Below are 17,722 nucleotides of genomic sequence, written 5' to 3' on the forward strand. Positions count from 1 at the left end.
ATTTATTATAGTGTTTGCGAGGCGGGAGTGCGGCGGTTTAGGGGTTAAGACATTTATTATAGTGGCGGCAATGTCCGGTCGGCAGATTAGGGGTTAATAAGTGTAGGTAGGTGGTGGCGACGATGGGGGGGCAGATTAGGGGTTAATAAATATAATATGGGTGTCAGCGATGTTAGGGGCAGCAGATTAGGGCTTCATAGGTATAATGTAGGCGGCGGCAATGTCCGGTCGGCAGATTAGGGGTTAAATAATTTTATTATAGTGTTTGCAATGTGGGGGGGGCCTCGGTTTAGGGGTTCATAGGTAGTTTATGGGTGTTAGTGTACTTTGTAGCACTGTAGTTAAGAGCTTTATGTTCCGGCATTAGCCCATAAAACTCTTAACTACTGACTTTTTTAGGCAGTAGGAGTCTTGGCGGTAGAGGCTGTACCGCTCACTTCTTCCAAGACTCGTAATACCGGCATTAGGCAAATCCCATTAAAAAGATAGGATACGCAATTGGCGTAAGGGGATTTGCGGTAGCCAAAAGTCGCGGAAGAAAAGTGAACGGTACACCTGTACCTGCCATACTAGTAATACCAGCGGGTGTTAAAAAGCAGCATTAGGACCCCTTAACACTGCTTTTTAAGGCTAACACAGAACTCTAAATCTAGGTGTAAGTAAATTGGAAAGTTGTTTAAAACCACACGCTCTGGTGGATATCGAGTATGGTGGTGTGAAGAAAGAGCTCCTCCAGCATCGAGCTTCTAAAGTATGATTGCAGCCATCATACCGATCCTCAAAGCTACCCTTGGTAGTGGTATACAGCCTAGAAGTATCGCCAGATCTGCGATATAGAACTTTGAGAGGTTTAATCACCCGTAACCTCACCACCGGACCGCAACAAGCTGAGAAGGAACAACCACCATTTTGCTGCTCACTGTCACGCCCATGACATAGCAGCGAGCTCATACTCCTCCAAAAACGCTCCAAGCAAAGTTTAATGCTGACTTCCAGGCGAGGACTGGCCCCAGCACAGAAGACAGAGGTACCTGCATCTTGACTCTCTGGCAACAATAGAAACGGCCTGAAACAGAGCTAACGTGAGTCCTGGATATAGCAATTACTTTTCCTATTTTCACCACATATACCATTTTGAACACTGCATTCCCTAAACACGCAAAGCAATTGTAGGCAGTCTGGAAACCTGGGGAAACATACAACAATATCTGACAGGTTAAAGGATTAACTGTCAACATAATAGAACAGCTTAAATGAGTTTAAAACACGAGAAACAATTGATGGCAAACTTTGTCATCTGACTGAGGCCTGCTCGGCTCAATATAAGTAACTTCCATACTTGACACATCTCCTCCATTTCTGTCTGAACATTGTCATTTCATGCTGATAACGGAGTGTGTAAGTTATATTAACATATGGACAGATACCTGACTTCTCAAAAAATGTCAAACAGAAACAAGGCCCAACAAGACAAAAAGGGGAAGGTACCCACTGACCCTCCTCCATCTTCACAGCCCATAAAGGCTGCAACATCACAAGAAGATAATAGCCCTCTCACTGCAGATCAACAACTTAACGCTTTGCTTCTATCCAAACTGGACGATCTACAAAAGAGCATGGATACCCTCTTGACTGAATTTAAACAGTTCAATTCAAGGCTAGCTGGTGCGGAGCAACACATTTCTGACCTAAAAGATGGTAAAAACTCCTCAGCAATCAAGATAAAGGATCTAATTCAGCAAAATATATATCTACATCAGAAAATTGATGATCTAGAAAATCGTTCCCGCAGGAACAATGTTAGACTAGTAGGTCTCCCAGAGTCAGTTCATCCCTCAGAACTGCTCTACTTTGCAGAACACTCGCTACCTAACTTGTTAAATGTTCCTGTGGAACACATTCCTCTAAAAGTGGAGAGAACACATCAAATTGGCAATGACAGACCAAGACCAATACCTCCGGGGGAAGATACCCCTCCTAGAGGAGTGATGATTAAGTATTAAAACTTTCAATCGAAAATACAACTATTGAGAGCATACCAAAAACCCAAATGTTGCTCTACTACAACAAAAGGATCTACTTGTTTCAAGACTACTCCTCGAAAGTCATGAAGAAAAGAAAAAAAAGAGTTTGCCCCCTTATGCACATCATTACATAAGGAAAAATGCCAGGCCACCCTCTTTATTCCCGGCCCGTCTGAAATTGCACACCTCGCAAGGATACAAGTTTTTTGGCTACCCAAAGATGCCCAAAATTTCTTAGACCAGGGGAGTGAATCAGCTCCACAATCCTGTCCACAACAGCAGGACTCTGCCGGCTAATATTGCTGAGAAGCTACTTACCTCACTCTTCAGTAGAGACTCAGATCCTCAAGAAAGAGGATAAGTATGAGCTCAAAGAAAGATAATAACATGATCTGGCATCATGTAACACTGTATGGTTACTGTTATTTATTGTTTACCGTTTACTTTTTTTGTTATGGTTAATGCATTTAATTATGTTTTTAGTTATAAGTTGTAAATTTGTTGCCACTATGAGGCATCATTGCTGGAACTACCTTGAAAAAAACCCTAGGGACCCACATTGGGAAAAATATAAACTAGCTTTCATTGTGGGTCACACTGGGCCGCTATACACCACATGTTCCCCTAAAGATAACAACTGGAACCCTGATTGGTTGCACCCCTGTTTAAAATACTTTACATTTATACTCTAAGGCCTAGATTTAGAGTTGGGCGGTAGCCGTCAAAACCAGCGTTAGAGGCTCCTAACGCTGGTTTTGGGCTACCGCCAGTATTTAGAGTCAGTCATTAAAGGGTCTAACGCTCACTTTCCAGCCGCGACTTTTCCATACCGCAGATCCCCTTATGTCATTTGCGTATCCTATCTTTTCAATGGGATCTTTCTAACGCCGGTATTTAGAGTCGTGCCTGAAGTGAGCGTTAGAAATCTAACCACAAAACTCCAGCCGCAGAAAAAAGTCAGTAGTTAAGAGCTTTCTGGGCTAACGCCGGTTTATAAAGCTCTTAACTACTGTGCTCTAAAGTACACTAACACCCATAAACTACCTATGTACCCCTAAACCGAGGTCCCCCCACATCGCCGCCACTCGATTAAATTTTTTTAACCCCTAATCTGCCGACCGCCACCTACGTTATACTTATGTAACCCTAATCTGCTGCCCCTAACACCGCCGACCCCTATATTATATTTATTAACCCCTAACCTGCCCCCCACAACGTCGCCGCAAGCTACCTACAATAATTAACCCCTAATCTGCCGACCGCAAAGCACCGCCACCTACGTTATCCTTATGTACCCCTAATCTGCTGCCCCTAACACCGCCGACCCCTATATTATATTTATTAACCCCTAATCTGCCCCCTCAACGTCGCCTCCACCTGCCTACACTTATTAACCCCTAATCTGCCGAGCGGACCGCACCGCTACTATAATAAAGTTATTAACCCCTAATCCGCCTCACTCCCACCTCAATAACCCTATAATAAATAGTATTAACCCCTAATCTGCCCTCCCTAACATCGCCGACACCTAACTTCAAGTATTAACCCCTAATCTGCCCTCCCTAACATCGCCGACACCTAACTTCAAGTATTAACCCCTAATCTGCCGATCGGAGCTCACCGCTACTCTAATACATTTTTTAACCCCTAAAGCTAAGTCTAACCCTTACCCTAGCACCCCCCTAACTTAAATATAATTTTATTCTAACTAAATAAATTAACTCTTATTAAATAAATTATTCCTATTTAAAGCTAAATACTTACCTGTAAAATAAACCCTAATATAGCTACAATATAAATTATAATTATATTGTAGCTATTTTAGGATTAATATTTATTTTACAGGCAACTTTGTATTTATTTTAACCAGGTACAATAGCTATTAAATAGTTAAGAACTATTTAATAGCTAAAATAGTTAAAATAATTACAAAAATAAATCCTAACCTAAGTTACAATTAAACCTAACACTACACTATCAATAAATTAATTAAATAAAATACCTACAATTAACTACAATTAAACCTAACACTACACTATCAATAAATAAATTAAATACAATTCCTACAAATAAATACAATGATGTTAGGGAGGGCAGATTAGGGGTTAATACTATTTATTATAGGGTTATTGAGGTGGGAGTGAGGCGGATTAGGGGTTAATAACTTTATTATAGTAGCGGTGCGGTCCGCTCGGCAGATTAGGGGTTAATAAGTGTAGGCAGGTGGAGGCGACGTTGAGGGGGGCAGATTAGGGGTTAATAAATATAATATAGGGGTCGGCGGTGTTAGGGGCAGCAGATTAGGGGTACATAGCTATAATGTAGGTGGCGATGGTGTACGGAGCGGCAGATTAGGGGTTAATAATAATATGCAGGGGTCAGCGATAGCGGGGGCGTCAGAATAGGGGTTAATAAGTGTAAGGTTAGGGGTGTTTAGACTCGGGGTACATGTTAGAGTGTTAGGTGCAGACGTAGGAAGTGTTTCCCCATAGAAAACAATGGGGCTGCGTTAGGAGCTGAACGCCGCTTTTTTGCAGGTGTTAGGTTTTTTTTCAGCTCAAATGGCCCCATTGTTTTCTATGGGGGAATCGTGCACGAGCACGTTTTTGAAGCTGGCCGTTTCCGTAAGCACCGCTGGTATCTAGAGTTGCAGTGGCGTTAAATTATGCTCTACGCTCCTAACGCACTGAAAACCCAGCCATTCTGTGAACTCCAAATAGCGGTATTTAAAAGGTGCGTGGGAAAAAAAACAGCGTAGCTAACGCATCCCTTTGGCCGCAGAACTCTAAATCTAGGCGTAAGTCTTAAATGACAGTGAAAATCCTCTCTTGGAACGTGGGGGGGGGGTTAACTCCCCCATCAAAAGAAAAACTATTCTAGGTCAACTAAAAAATTCTCATGCTAACATGCTATTGCAAGAGACCCAACTTAATGGCCCTGAACATGAAAAACTTAAAGCTAATTGGATCTCAGAGGTTATTGGCACCCCTTACAATAATTCTAGCAGAGGTGTAGCTATTCTCTTTCATAAAAATTTTGAATTTTAAGTAGGCGACAAGATCATTTATCCAGAAGGAAAGTTTATAATTGTTAAACTTAAATGGTAGGGAAAATGGTATAACCTATGCAATGTCTATGGCCCAAATCAACGAGCCCCTAAATTTTGGCAAAACTTGACCAAATCCTTAGCTAAAATTCCTAGATACTAAATTATTATTGCCGGCGATTTCAACCTCACACCCAACCCAGTATTTGACAGGTTTAGAGATTCGACCAGCTCTGCCCCAACAAGAGATTTGACTGTATTCCCACCTAAAGTATTTGACGTTTTTTATACCTTATTGGCAGTACAAGACATCTGGAGGAGACAAAATCATTTGGCTAGGGATTTTACCTGTGCTTCCCGAGCCCATAGTACGTTGTCCCGAATAGATCTCTCTCTCACCTCTGGCTCTCTAGAGCGTCTGATAACAGAGACTAAGATTTATAACATTACAATCTCAGATCATGCCCCTGTCTCTATAACCCTCCTCCAGTCCCCAAAACGTACTAATAAATGAATGTTTCGCTTTCCAACTCACCTTATTAAATCTCCTGACTTTAATATGTATTTAACAAGACAATGAGAAGACTTTCGGCTAGATTTAGAGTTTTGTCGGTAAAGACCTGCGTAGCTAACGCTGCTTTTTTTCCCAACGCACCCTTCCAACAACGCTGGTATTTAGAGTTGTCTGAGGGGCTGCGTTAGGCTCAAAAAAGGGTGCGTTGAGCCTAATTTAACTCCACTTCAACTCTCAATACCAGTGTTGCTTACGGTCGTGGTAAGCTGGGAAAATGTGCTCGTGCACGATATCCCCATAGGAAACAATGGGGCTGAGCTGGCTGAAAAAAAACCTAACACCTGCAAAACAGCAGCGTTCAGCTCCTAACGCAGCCCCATTGTTTCCTATGGGGAAACACTTTCTAAGTCTGCACCTAACACCCTAACATGAACCCCGAGTCTAAACACCCCTAACCTTACACTTATTAACCCCTAATTTGCTGCCCCCGCTATCGCTGACCCCTGCATATTATTATTAACCCCTAATCTTCCGCTCCGGACACCGCCACAACCTACATTATCCCTATGAACCCCTAATCTGCTGCCCCTAACACCGCCGACCCCTATATTATATTTATTAACCCCTAATCTGCCCCCCCAACGTCGCTTCTACCTTACCTACACTTATTAACCCCTAATCTGCTGATCGGACCTCGCCGCCACTATAATAAATGTATTAACCCCTAAACCGCCGCACTCCCGCCTCGCAAACACTAGAATAAATAGTATTAACCCCTAATCTGCCCTCCCTAACATCGCCGCCACCTACCTACAATTATTAACCCCTAATCTCCCGCCCACACCGTCGCCGCTACTATAATAAAGTTATTAACCCCTAAACATAACTCTAACCCTAACCCTAACACCCCTCTAAAATAAATATAATTTATATTAAACAAAATAATATTTCTAAAATTAACTAAATTATTCCTATTTAAAACTAAATACTTACCTATAAATAATATATCTACAATATAATTAATAATTACATTGTAGCTATTTTAGGATTTATATTTATTTTACAGGCAATATTTATTTTAACTAGGTACAAAAGCTATTAAATAGTTAATAACTATTTAATAGCTACCTAGTTAAAATAAATACAAAATTACATGTAAAATAAATCCTAACCTAAGTTACAATTAAACCTAACACTACACTATCATTAAATTAATTAAATAAATTACCTACAATTACCTACAGATAAATACAATTAAATAAACTATTCTATAATAAAAAAAAACAAACACTAAATTACAAAAAATAAAAAAGAATTATAAGCAGTTTAAACTAATTACACCTAATCTAAGCCCCCTAATAAAATAAAAAAGCCCCCCAAAATAAAAAATTCCCTACCCTATTCTAAAATACAAAAGTAATCAGCCCTTTTACCAGCCCTTAAAAGGGATTTTTGCGGGGCCTTGCCCCAAAGTTATTAGCTCTTTTGCCTGAAAATAAAAATACAATACCCCCCCCAACATTACAACCCACCACCCACATACCCCTACTCTAACCCACCCAAACCCCCCTTAAAAAAACCTATCACTAACTCCCTGAAGATCTCCCTACCTTGAGTCGTCTTCCGATCAGCCAATAGAATGTGAGTTCAATACGATTGGCTGATTGGATCAGCCAATCAGATATTTTCTACCTTAATTCCGATTGGCTGATAGAATTCTATCAGCCAATCGGAATTGAAGGGACGCCATCTTGGATGACGTCCCTTAAAGGAACCTTCATTCGTCGTTAGTCCGTTGGGGAAGAAGGATGTTCTGCGTCGGCGGGATGAAGATGGATCCGGAAGAAAGAAAATAGAAGATGCCGCTTGGAAGAAGACATCGCCCGGATGGAAGACCTCTTCTTTGCCGCTTGGATCAAGACTTCGCCCGGATGGAGGACCTCTTCTTTGCCGCTTGGATCAAGACTTCTACCGGATGGAGGACATCTTCTTGCTCCGCTTGGATGAAGAATTCGGCTCGGCTGGGTGAAGACGACTCAAGGTAGGGAGATCTTCAGGGGGTTAGTGATAGGTTTTTTTAAGGGGGGTTTGGGTGGGTTAGAGTAGGGGTATGTGGGTGGTGGGTTGTAATGTTGGGGGGGTATTGTATCTTTATTTTCAGGCAAAAGAGTTGATTACTTTGGGGCAAGGCCCCGCAAAAAGCCCTTTTAAGGGCTGGTAAAAGAGCTGATTACTTTTGTATTTTAGAATAGGGTAGGGAATTTTTTATTTTGGGGCCCTTTTTTATTTTATTAGGGGGCTTAGATTAGGTGTAATTAGTTTAAACTGCTTGTAATTCTTTTTTATTTTTTGTAATTTAGTGGGGTTTTTTGTATTATAGAATAGTTTATTTAATTGTATTTAATTGTAGGTAATTGTAGATAATTTATTTAATTAATTTAATGGTAGTGTAGTGTTAGGTTTAATTGTAACTTAGGTTAGGATTTATTTTACATGTAATTTTGTATTTATTTTAACTAGGTAGCTATTAAATAGTTATTAACTATTTAATAGCTTTTGTACCTAGTTAAAATAAATACAAAGTTGCCTGTAAAATAAATATAAATCCTAAAATAGCTACAATGTAATTATTAATTATATTGTAGCTATATTAGGGTTTATTTTATAGGTATTTAGTTTTAAATAGGAATAATTTAGTTAATTTTAGGAATATTATTTAGTTTAATATAAATTATATTTATGTTAGGGGGGTGTTAGGGTTAGAGTTATGTTTAGGGGTTAATAACGTTATTATAGTAGCGGCGACGGTTCGGGCGGGAGATTAGGGGTTAATAATTGTAGGTAGGTGGCGGCGATGTTAGGGAGGGCAGATTAGGGGTTAATACAATTTATTATAGTGTTTGCGAGGCGGGAGTGTGGCGGTTTAGGGGTTAATACATTTATTATAGTGGCGGTGTAGTTAGGTAGCGGCAACGTTGGGGGGGGCAGATTAGGGGTTAATAAATATAATATAGGGGTCGGCGATGTTAGGGGCAGCAGATTAGGGGTTCATAAGTATAACGTAGGTGGCGGATTAGGGGTTAAAAATTTTTATTAGAGTGGCGGCGATGTGGGGGGACCTCGGTTTAGGGGTACATAGGCAGTTTATGGGTGTTAGTGTACTTTAGAGCACAGTAGTTAAGAGCTTTATATTCCGGCGTTAGCCCATAAAGCTCTTAACTACTGACTTTTTTTGGCGTTAGGAGTCTTGTCGGTAGAGGCTCTACCGCTCACTTCTCCCAAGACTCCAAATACCAGCGTTAGGCAGATCCCATTGAAAAGATAGGATACGCAATTGGCGTAAGGGGATCTGCGGTAGCCTGGAATCGCTGTAGGGAAGTGAGCGTTAGACCCTTTCCTGCCTGACTCTAAATACCAGCGGGCGGCCAAAAGCAGCGTTAGTACCCCTTAACGCTGCTTTTGACGGCTAACGCCAAACTCTAAATCTAGCCGTTTGTAACCAATTACACCCTCCACTTAGAAACCCCAGAAATTTTCTGGGAGACAGCCAAAGCAGTCCTCAGGGGAGACATAATTGCATACCTCACTAAACAGAAACGCTTGCAAAACAGCAGAGAGGAACATTATAATGATAGGTTTTCAAAAACATTTTTACTTTACTGTCAATATCCTACTTCAAGTCAAAAACATTCCTACTTTGCAGTGAAAAAGGAGAGAGACACCTTCCTGTTACAGAACACAATACATCAGGAAAATAGAAATCAGGGCAGATTTTTGAGACATGGCAATAGATCCTGGAACTTTCTGGGCTCTCTGGTTAAAATTAAATAAGCGAACAGAGGAGTTCCAGCTCTTAAGAGACAAGACCAGTTGACAAATAACCTATCAGACATAGTAACAGAATTTGCAGAATATTACTCTACTTTATATCAATCACAGCCAGCCCAGAAAGATGCCCAGAGAAAGTTTTGGGATAAAATCACCCTCCCCAAAATAACGAATGACCAAATAGACAACTTAAATGCCCCAATATCCCAAGATGAGATCAAAACAAACAATTAAAACACTTGCCCTCGGAAAAACCCCTGGCCCGGATGGACTCCCTACCGAATATTATAGACTTCTGTCTGATCAAAGTTCCCCGGTGTTTACCTTATTGTTTAGCCTTTACAAAACAAAATAAACCCTCTACTAACTTTTCAGCTGCAAACATCTCGGTAATACATAAGGCGGGCAGCGACCCCACACTCTCAGAATCATATCGACCCATATCTCTCCTAAATGTCGATTACAAGCTATTGAGAAAATTATTAGTCAGCCAGTTGAAACATATTCTTACCACACATTCTGCAACCAGATCAAATGGGTTTCACTGCTAACCAATCATCAGTTGCTAATATTCGTAGGGTCCTTCATGCCGTCACCCATTACTGGCAAGTGAAGCAGGATGGGACAATCCATAACCTCCAAGGGGCCTTCCTGCTGTCCTTGGATACAGAGAAGGCCTTCAATAGGGTGGAATGGGAACATTTATTTCTTACCATGGGACACTTCGGAATAACAGGCCAATTTACCACATTCCTTAAAAACATCTACCATGTTGCATATTTACTGGTTACCAACCTTTACTCCCCCCCCTTTATACCTTCATAGAGGAACCCAACAGGGGTTCCCGCTCTCCCCACTCCTCTTGAATTTGGGCTTGGAACCTCTAGCAATATACCTGCGGGCAATCTTTCCAGGTATTAGTCATAACTTACACAAACTGCAAATCACTCTTTATGCGGGTGACATGCTTCTCTTTATATCGGACCCAAAAAACATAAATTATGCTTACCAGATAATTTAATTTCCATCTGTGGGAGGAGAGTCCACTGCTTCATTCATTCCTTGTGGAAAATAAGAACCTGGCCACCAGGAGGAGGCAAAGACACCCCAGCCAAAGGCTTAAATACCTCCCCCCACTCCCCTCATCCCCCAGTCATTCTGCCAATAGAACAAGGAACAGTAGGAGAAATATCAGTGTATAAATGGTGCCAGAAGAATAATATAAATTTAGGTCCACCCACCGGAGCAAACGGACGGGAGCAGTGGACTCTCCTCCCACAGATAGAAATGAAATCATTAGGTAAGCATAATTTATGATTTCCATCTTAATGGGAGGAGAGTGCACTGCTTCATTCATTACTTGTGGGAACAAATACCCAAGCTCTAGAGGACACTGAATGAACAAAAAAAACAGAAGGGTAAAAGGAGGCAGACCCTATATTGAGGGCACCACAGCCTGCAGAACCTCTCCCCCAAACACAGCTTCCGCCGAAGCAAAAACATAAAATTTGTAAAACTTTGTAAAAGTATGTAAGGAGGACCAAGTAGCTGCCTTACAAATCTACTCCACAGAGGCCTCGTTCTTAAAGGCTCAAAAAGAGGCCACAGCTCTAGTTGAGTAAGCCATAATCCTCTGAGGAGGCTTATGTCCTGCTATCTCATAGGCCAAACAGATAACACTCCTCAACCAAAAAGACAGAGAAGTGGAAGAGGCCTTCTGTCCCCTATGCTTCCCTGAATACACCACAAATAAGATTGAAGTCTGTCTGAAATCTTTCATGGCCTGAAGATAAAACTTCAAGGCTCGAACCACATCCAAGTTATGCAGTAACCTTTCCTTAGACGAAGAAGGGTTAGGACACAAGGAAGGAACTACTATCTCCTGATTGATGTTACGATCTGACACCACCCTGGGAAGAAATCCCAACCCAGTGCGAAGCACAGCCTTATCAGCGTGAAAAAACAGGTAAGGGGGCTCACATTGCAAGGCCGCTAACTCAGAGACCCTGCGAGCCAAAGCAATAGCCAGAAAAAAAATAGAACCTTCCAGGAAAGAATCTTAATGTCAAGCGCATGCATAGGCTTAAACGGAGCCCTCTGCAAAACCTTAAGAACCAAGTTTAAGCTCCAAGGAGGAGCCAAATTTCTAAAGACAGGTCTGATCCTAGACAGCCTGAACAAAAGACTGAATATCAGGAAGCTCCGCTAGCTTCTTGTGTAACAGCACCGACAACGCCGAAATCTGTCCCTTTAAGGAACTGGTGGCAAGACCCTTATCAAGTCCATCCTGGAGAAAGGCCAGAACCCTGGATACCCTAACCTTGTTCCAGGGATATCCAGGATAATTAGGTCATCCACACCTTATGATAGATGCGACGAGTGACCGGCTTCCTGGCCTGGATGAGAGTATCAATTACTCTCTCAGAAAAACCTCTCTTAGCCAAGACTAGGCGTTCAATATCCATGCAGTCAGCCTCAGAGAATTGAGATTTTGGTGTAGAAAGGGACCCTGAAACAGCAGATCTCTGCGCCAGGGTAACCTCCATGGAGGAGACAATGACATCCCCACCAGATCCGCAAACCACGTCCTCCACGGCCACAATGGAGCAATCAGAATGGTCGAAGCTTGCTCCTGTTTGATGCGGGCCACCACTCGAGGAAGAAGTGGCAACAGTGGAAATATGTAAATTAGGTTGAACTCCCAAGGCACAGCAAAGGCATCTATCAGCTCTGCCTGTGGGTCTCTGGACCGCGACCCGTATCTGGGTAGCTTGAAGTTGAGTCTGGACGCCATAGTCTAACTCTGCCATCCCCCATCTGTTGCAGATCTCCGCAAACACCTCAGGATGGAGAGACCATTCCCCCGGATGAAACGACTGTCTGCTGAGAAAGTCCGCTTCCCAATTGTCCACACAGCGGATCGCTGAGAATGAACAATTGTGAGTCTCTGCCCATTCCAGAATCCGAGATACTTCCCTCATGGCTAGGGAGCTTCTCGTTCCCCCCTGATGGTTTATGTAAGCCCCTAAGGTAATGTTGTCCGACTGGAATCTGAATAATTGGGACGACCCCAGGTGGGGCCAAGCCCTCAGAGCATTGAATATCGCTCGAAGTTACACATATTTATTGGTAGAGTCGACTCATCTCAAGTCCACCTGCCCTGTGCCCTTCTGGCACCCTAAACAGCTCCCCATCCTGATAGACTTGTGTCCGTGGTCACAATCTCCCAGGATTGCCTCAAGAAGGATGTCCCCTGGGCCAGCTGACCCAGACAGATCCACCAAGAGAGGGATTCCATCACTCGGTTGTCCAGAGAGATCTGTTGAGATATATCTGAGTAATCGCTGTTCCATTGTCTTAACATGCATAACTGAAGCGGTCTGAGATGGAACCTGGCGAATGGAATGACATCTATGCTGGATACCATGAGCCCAATCACCTCCATACACCTGGCCACAGATGGCCTTGAGGAGGTCTTAAGGGCAAGACAGCTGGACACAATCTTGGAACGTCTCTGATCTGTCAAGAATATCTTCATAGATATGGAATCGATAATCGTACCCAGGAGCACCACCCTGTTGCTGGGAAACAGAGAACTCTTTTCTTCATTTATCTTCCATCCATGGGATCAAAGGAGAAGAAGAAGAGCCCTTGAGTGGTCCTTCGCGAGACTGCAGGATGGAGCCTGGATCAGAATATCATCCAGATAAGAAGCCACCGCAATACATCTGGCTCTCACTACCGAAAGCACCGCCCTAGAACCTTTGTAAAGACTCTTGGGGCAGTCGCCAGACCAAACGGTAGGGACACAAATGGGAAATGTTGGTCCAGAAGTGCGAATCTTAGGAACCTGACGTGGTCCTTTGTGTGGATTGGCACATGAAGGCAGGCATCCTTCAAGTCTATTGTCATCATAAATTGCCCCTCTTGAACTAGGGGCAGGATTGATCTGATTGTCTCCATTTGAACGATGGGACTGACAGTAACTTGTTTAGGCACTCCAGCACCCTCCTTCTTTGGGACCACGAAAAGGTTTGAATAGTACCCTAGAACCCTTTCTGCTAGAGGTACTGGAACGATTACTCTGAGAGATCCCTTATGCACTCTAGAAAGGCATCTCACTTCTCTGTTCTTGAGGATAGGTTTGACAGGAGGAATTTGCCCGTGGGCGGATGAGTCCTGAACCCTATCCTGTAACCCTGGGTGATAACCTCCAGAACCCAAGGATCCTGGACGTCTTTAATCCAAGCCTCTGTGAACAGAGATAGTCTGCCTCCTACAAGATCCAGCGACGGATCAGGGGCCGCCCCTTCATGCCGACTTTGTCTCGACGGGCTTCTTGATCTGCTTGGACTTGTTCCAAGATTGAGCTGGCTTCCAAGATCACGAAAGTGATGAAAACTAGAGCCCTTAGGCTTATTCTTCTTATACTGCAGAAGGAAAGCACCCTTGCCTCCCGTAACCGTGGATATGATAGAGTCGAGGCCTGGACCAAAAAGGACATTACCCTGAAATGGAAGGGATAGTAATCTAGACTTGAAAGTCATGCCAGCAGACCACAACTTTAACTATAGAGCCCTGCGGGCTAGAACAGAGAAACCTGATGTCTTGGCATTCAGGTGAATAACCTGCATGTTTGCATCACATATAAAAGAATTAGCTACCCTTAAGGCTTTAATCTTTTCCTCTATCTCCTCGAGGGGAGTCTCCACCTCGTCCATAGCTGACAGTGCGTCACACCAATAGGTAGCAGCTCCAGCCACCGCAGCAATCACCGCTGCTGGTTGGAAAACAAACCCCGTGATTTGGAACATCTTTCTCAACATGGATTCTAACTTCTTATCCATGGGCTCTTTGAACAATGAACTATCCTCAAGGAGAATTAGTCGTACACTTAGCGAGCATGGAGATAGCTCCATCCAACTTAGGAATGGCCCCCCATAGCTCAAGCTGAGAGTCCAGAATGGGGAACAGCTTTTTAAAAGAGGTAGAGGGAGAAAAGGACGAGCCTAGTTTCTCCCACTCATTATTAATAATCGTAGCCATCTTCAAGGGAACTAGGAAGGTCTGGGGCACCACCCTGTCCTTGTTAACCCTCTAGCTTAGGGATCAAAGGTTCTTCAAGAAGCTTCAGTTCCAGAACCTCCAATGTAGCAAGCACTTCTTTTAGTAAAAAGTGCAAATGCTTCATCTTAAACTTGAACTAGAAGACGCCGATTCCGTCCCAGAGAGAGTAACCTTCGATGAGTTGGAGGCTTCCTCCTCATCGGATAATCTCTCAGAGACATTCAATGGAGTAGATGACCCCTGGGGCGGAAGGCTATGTCTTTCCCTTCGCTCGCGCTTCGCAGGGCGTGGTAGGGCATTGAAGGCAGCAGAAACCGTCTCTTGCAACTGGGTAGCAAAATCTGGCGGCCACGAGGCCCCTCCCGCGGGAGGATTAGTAGGGCCTTGGGGAGCTACATGTGTAATCAGAGATGAATGTTGGGAATGCACCTCATGGGACGGAGAACCCTCAGAGGTGGATGGCTCAGTAGTACTAAATATCATTCTATTTAGATATTGCAATTTTATCAAAGCATGTGGAACACAGTTGAGCAGGTGGATCAACTTGTACCTCCTCACAATAAATACAGGTATTAGATTTGATTAGAGGGAGTATCCTCTACCATATAAGAGTCCTCCATAGCTTGCGCCTTTAACACGGACTGAGATAGATTAAATGGCACCTTTATACACCAATGGCCGGGGCACTCACCACCTCCTATGACTCGGACCACGGAGAAACCGTTACATTTCCCGCAAATGACGATCAGGAAAGAGGAAGTTGAAGAGGCCACACCCGGTCACATGGAGTGCCATGCAGGACCGCCCCTGCACTATAGAGAAAACACACCAAAAACAGGCCACATCGATCTTTACCTGACTGTTCACACATTGCTAGAGCCTCATCTCACACATGACGTAGCATTAACACAAAGATATTATGCATATATCCCCCCTGTTCAATAATCCCCATTCCAGGGATATTAACCCTTGATTCTATACAGTTAAAAGGAGACACACTGTGACCCTGTCTTCTTGCATTATCATATGTGTATAAATCAAAAGATCTTACCAGAATCTATGCTGTAGAACAGGAACACAGCCCTTTAAGTGTGACAGGTTAGTAGCATCGCTCCTGACATGGACTTGAGTGAAGAAAGGCAGGCAGCGAAACTCATCAACACTGATTGCCAAGGAGCAGTTAACATGAATCGGGTTGGTTTCGCAGAGACGACACTCCCTGCATCTCTGGACTCTAGCTTTCATCCATGCTCTCACTGAGAGGCTGACAGGATTACTTAAACTCCAGTCCCATTTCGAAGAGTACTACCCTCCATAAGAGACTACTCCGAATCTTCCGGCACTTCTCTGCCAACCTCCTGTAACTGAAGGAAAAGAATGACTGGGGGATGAGGGGAGTGGGGGAGGTATTTAAGCCTTTGGCTTGGGTGTCTTTGCCTCCTCCTGGTGGCCAGGTTTTTATTTCCTACAAGTAATGAATGAAGCAGTGCACTCTCCTCCCATTAAGATGGAAACCCCCGTGCCACAAATTTTAGACTCGATCCAATTATTTAGGGGAATTCTCTGGTTACAAAATAAACATATCAAAATCCGAGATCCTATGGCTAAATCACAAAATAGTAGACACAGCGACTGTTAGCACCGACCTAACCTATCTGGGCATTTAAATATCAGCCAACTCACAGCAATGGTATCAGCATAACATGACCCCTATAATTCATCAAATTAAAACTTCTATGGCCACCTGGCATAATTTACCACTCTCCCTAATGGGCAGAGTACATATTATCAAAATCATTGTATTTCCCAAGCTTTTATATCCAATGCAAATGCTTCCCCTCCTTCTGAGGCGAAAGGATGTATCAACCCTTAGTTGTATATTTCGTACTTTTCTTTGGAAAGGTGGTAAACCTAGGATTAGGCATTAACAAGCTATACCTACCTTACTCTAAAGGGGGCTTAGGTCTGCCAAATATTCTTTATTATAATTGGGCCTCCCTAGCCCAAAATTTGCATTGGACTGGAGACTGGGCATGCAGCACTTTTCTACTACCCATTTAGAGGAATCCTCACTGCCTCAAGTGTCTCTCTCCTTTTTACCACATTCTACACTGTCAGTTACCAACTGCCCTACAATATCACCCCATGTTTAGAGACATACTCCTGGGATGGCGTGCACTGGCTAAGATCTTGGCCTGGGACCCCAGTCACTCTTGCAACTTACTGATTTTTGGGAACCCTAGATTCGTACCTGGGTAACTATACCCTGTCTTCCGCACCTGGCATAGACAATATAGGCAAGATATTAGATATCCCCACCAAATCAGTTATGCCCTTTGACACTATGGGGACGATTTATCAAGCTCCGTATGGAGCTTGATACCCGTTTCCGTGCGAGCCTCCTAAAGAGTACCCATTTAAAAACACAATTTATATGTTGGAGGCGAACCTAAGTGGTGAATGGAATATATGGATGGATTAACCTATATATTTAAGCTATGTTGAGATTCATATTTGGAAGGACTGAATTTGCCCTAATGATGCCTCACAATTCAGTTGTTGTGTTCCCTGATTGATAATTACTTTGTTTAAAAGGTATATTGTTATGTGTACTAAAGTTTACAAAATTTACAACATCTTTTAAATATCTGGCACCCCTAGGCCGGATGATGGCATAGGGTGTTCTTGATAACCGATGTAATGTAGTTGTTTAAAACATTTAAAAAAAAAAAAAAAAAAAGGTTTATAGACATAATGGAGATGGATTAAACTCATCTCCCTCTCTTCTAATTACCTTGACTTGAATGTGCCTTTCTACTTTTTTGTAAAACATGTGCTGAGAATATCTTCATTGTAATTTATGCACTGAAATGTCAATGGTTTGTGTACTGTTTATTCTTCTGCCTATTTAAAAAAAAAAAAAAACACACGCTCTATCTGAATCATGAAAGAAACATGTTGAGTTTTATATCTCTTTAAAGTGGAATTCATTCAAACATTGAGATGCAAATACCATAGACTGGACGTCAAGAAAATTATGTGAGTACAAAGCATCCTGCTGTAAGGAAAGAGGGGGAATCTTTCTAAAGAAACAATAGAAAGATAGATGCATTCAAAAAGTATTTGGAGCTTGTGATTTCTGACAAAGGTAGTCTTACTAAGGGGTTTATTTATAATGAGATGAATGTTCCTGAAATTTATGAAGCAGCAGTTTAAACTGTGCTAACAGGAACATTAGTGCAA

This window comes from Bombina bombina, chromosome 4 (assembly GCF_027579735.1).
Source record: "Bombina bombina isolate aBomBom1 chromosome 4, aBomBom1.pri, whole genome shotgun sequence".
NCBI classification, from domain to species: Eukaryota; Metazoa; Chordata; class Amphibia; order Anura; family Bombinatoridae; genus Bombina; species Bombina bombina.